At 42.8% G+C, this 3656-nt stretch overlaps 1 pseudogene; it reads right to left on the bottom strand.

The window, feature by feature from the left end:
- Nucleotides 1-1146: 1146 nt before the first annotated feature.
- LOC115088497 lies at nucleotides 1147-1870 on the bottom strand (annotated as a pseudogene).
- Nucleotides 1871-3656: the final 1786 nt, after the last annotated feature.

Here is a 3656-nt window from a genome sequence, read left to right as displayed (position 1 = left end):
TCTGCACAAAGTTACACCTGCATTATGGAACATATAACAACCCTATCTATGAAAAGGCAACACTACAAATATTAAATCAGGTCCTAAACACTAATACACCTCCTATTAGGAAAACAGAACAAGCCAAGCTCCTATAGAGCCCCACACAGAAATAACTGTAAAACTATATTAATAAATGTTTCAAAACAGCTGATGAACAGAATAACGTCAAACAATTAAAACTCATAAAAATTATTAAAAATGTCCAAATATCAATAAAATATTTCAAAACAGCAGACATCACATAATAGCCAAAATTAAAATTGTAGTCAATCAAGAAAAATAATCTTTAAAGCCACCTTTACTTACCCTCTCCAGCAACACTCCTACTTCTTTCTCTTGCAGGCCAAAAGCACTCATCAGAAGCAGCAAGGGCTGCTGAAGCTCAGTCCTCACAGTCCTCTTCCTTAGCGCCCACAACCAGTCACACTCACATCCCCCTCCCCAATTAGACCCCATGAACAGTCGCTGTCTCACACACACCAGTCACCTCCCTGACCAGTCTCTCTCTCTCACTTACCTACAAGCTCTCAATCACATACAAATGCTCTCTCCTCTGGCTCGCTCTCGCTCACAACCCTCCCCTTCTCCCCAGTACAAATGGCAGCTACAGTAGCCTCTTTCTCCAGCCCCTGCGGCTCCAGAATGAAGAATCCCATCAGCTATGGGGGCTAACTCTGTTCTTTCCCCCATCGCTGATCGCCGGATGCACTTCATTGTGGTCTGGGCCGGCGCTGCTGCCAGCACTTTATGCACATACTTGGGAACTTTTGATTTACAGTCACCCTGAGATTTCATCCATTAGTTGGGGTAGAGACAGGCTCTGAGGTATGAGCACAAGCTTTCTCCTCTCATGCACACTCACTCTTAACACACTCACATGTTCACTTTTGTGCTCATTTTCACACAGACCTGCTTGCTCATATTCCTCACATTCTCCCACATATACACTCCCTCTACTCCTTTGGGCACTCTGGCAGTCATGAAATTCCTCCTCCATCTTCTTCAGGCCATGCCCTCTTCATCTTAAACTTCTGCTGTGGGCTATGGTCTTTTTTTTTTTTCAATCACAAAATTTTCATTTAATCGGGCTACACCATAAGATTTCTACTCATGGCTAGATTCAGATTTGGAAATAGAGGTGCTGAGTGAGGAGAGTCTGCATCTCTTCACAATCTGCTCCTGGCATTTTCTTTGGCTTCATTCATTCTCTTGGCCAAAAGTTTGGCATACACTGATGCCTCCTCCTTGTTCTTCTGTGTGCGCTGCTTCTTCAGAGCAATGTGCCCACAACTTGTGCTGCAGGACACGGAAGTCACCAGGCGCTGGATCTTAGGAGCCTTAGTTCTGGGTTTCTTGCCTTCCTTGTTCAGGGGCTTCCTCACGACATACTGCTGGACATTGTCCTCTTTGGACAAGTTGAACAGCTTGGGGATTCTGCTGACCCTCTTGGGACCGAGGCAGCGAGGAACAGTGCTGTCAGTCAGCCCAGGAATATCCTTCTCACCTTTCCTGACAATAGCCAAGTTGAGAACGCTTAGATTGGTGTCAATGATGCAGCCATGGACAGACTTGCATTTGTGATCTCCAGTTCTCTTGGGACATTAGCAGCAATGACCCTTGCTGAGCAGCTGTTGGACCTGCCCATGGGTCAGCATGCCCTGCTTGTTATTCTCACCGCGCAACATATCCCTTCCACTCTTCCCCCCCAGGGATCAGCAGGGACCTCAGTGGCCATGTGCTTTTCATAGAAAGTTAGTAATTTCCGCTCATTGTCAACCTCAATAAGCTTCTGGCAACCAATGCCTGGGAAAGAGATGTTTAGCTTCATTCTCACTGAGCACCTTGCCTAGGATCTGCCATCGCCCCCTTCTTCCTGCCTCACCAACCAATCAGAGGCTTCCTCCCTTCTTCCTACTCCCACTGGCAGAAAAAAGGGAGGAGGCTTCTGATTGGCTCACGGGGCAGGAAGAATGGAGGAGGGAAGCACAACTGAGGCAGTGGGACACCGGGAGCTGCGACATACCTGTCGGTGCTTGGTGACACACCAGTTGAGAATCACTGCTGTGATATATGATTATTCATGTGAGTGACTAGTGAAATATTATTATTTCTATTCAAATTGCAAGAGAAAATTTCATTGAAAAAATATCAGAACTGGAAACTATAACCAATGCTTATTAACTACTGCACAAAAATGGGACATGTCATAAGACCCGTTTTGTGCAGTCCTGTGCTTGTTTATGAGGGTTACACATTACTTTATCTCTTGTAGAGAGCCTCATACCATTTCTGTGAGTGGAATGTAGGATTCAACTTGAAACAACTGCAACATCTCTCTCTGCTTCCACGGCAGGGGGAAAAAGTGGAATTGGATTCAGCTGACAGCCAACACTGGGCCCTGACTTTTACGGTCTGGGGTGCTGATATACAGACATTAGGGAAAAAGCACAAGACTGCTTCTACAGCCAAGTCCATAAGCAAAGCACGTTCAAGCAGCATTGTCTGAATTATCAAGAAATTTGTTCACCCCATATACATTTTGCTAGCAGTGATTTTGTTATGGTTTTGACAGCTGCTTGATTTTGATTTTAATTATTACTACACTTAACATAAGGCTTGGGGGGGGGGGGGGAGGGTAACCAGCATGGAGGGACAGTTATTACCCTTAACAGAAACATGGGGGTAACCTGCAGAGAGTGGCACTTGCTGCCATAAGAAACTTGCTGGGCATTCTGGATGTACCATTTGGTCTTTTTCTGCCTTCATTACTATGTTACTCTGTTACTTTACTACCTTGTGCTTCGATTTCCCAAATGTAATTGGAAACAAATGTAGCTATTATTATGCCATATCACCCCTTTAAAATCATCAAACAGTGCAAACAAGAGGTTAGGACAACTCATGACTATATAGCATATGCGTTTAAAAGATACTATGCACATGATTGCAAAGTACTCTGTGATCATATCACCCCAGTTCTGTGATCTTTACACTGGCTCCCCGTCTTATGGAGGATCTAGTTTAAAATTGTGATACTGATTCATCGTGCTTTGAGTGAGGAGATGCCAGTAGTGGTTAGCTCACTTTTGAAGATCTATAAACCTGCAAGAGTTCTGAGATCAGCATGCAATCACTTGCTAGACGTCCCCCAGATCAGGCAAGCATGCTTAGCAGAAACAGGAGAGAGGGAATATTTTTTGTTGCTTGAACTCTCATTTGAAATAATTTACCTGATGTGATCAGATCAAGAAAGTTAATATTCAGAAAACAAGTGAAAGCATTTTTCTTCAGGCAGGCATATGAGATTGTTGGGACATAGGGCATTAGTTTGATTTTACAGTAGAGGTTTTAAATGCAAACAAATTTGACATTTTTGTATTTGTTATTTTACATTTTGTTTAATTTCCACTTTTAGATTATGTTATGGTTTTATCTTTCTATTATGTATGTTTTCTTTGTAACCCACCAAGTATATTGGATTAAGTAGGCTAGAAATTATTTTTATATTTAATTAAAAATTAAATCCTTTTTGTACATGATTGTGGTGCAACCAATTCAATCAGGCCTTTTATTCTGCATCTGGTTGAATAATTTAACACTGGACCCATTAACTT

The sequence above is a fragment of the Rhinatrema bivittatum genome, chromosome 3 (assembly GCF_901001135.1).
Source record: "Rhinatrema bivittatum chromosome 3, aRhiBiv1.1, whole genome shotgun sequence".
NCBI classification, from domain to species: Eukaryota; Metazoa; Chordata; class Amphibia; order Gymnophiona; family Rhinatrematidae; genus Rhinatrema; species Rhinatrema bivittatum.
This window is presented reverse-complemented; position numbering and strand designations above follow the sequence as displayed.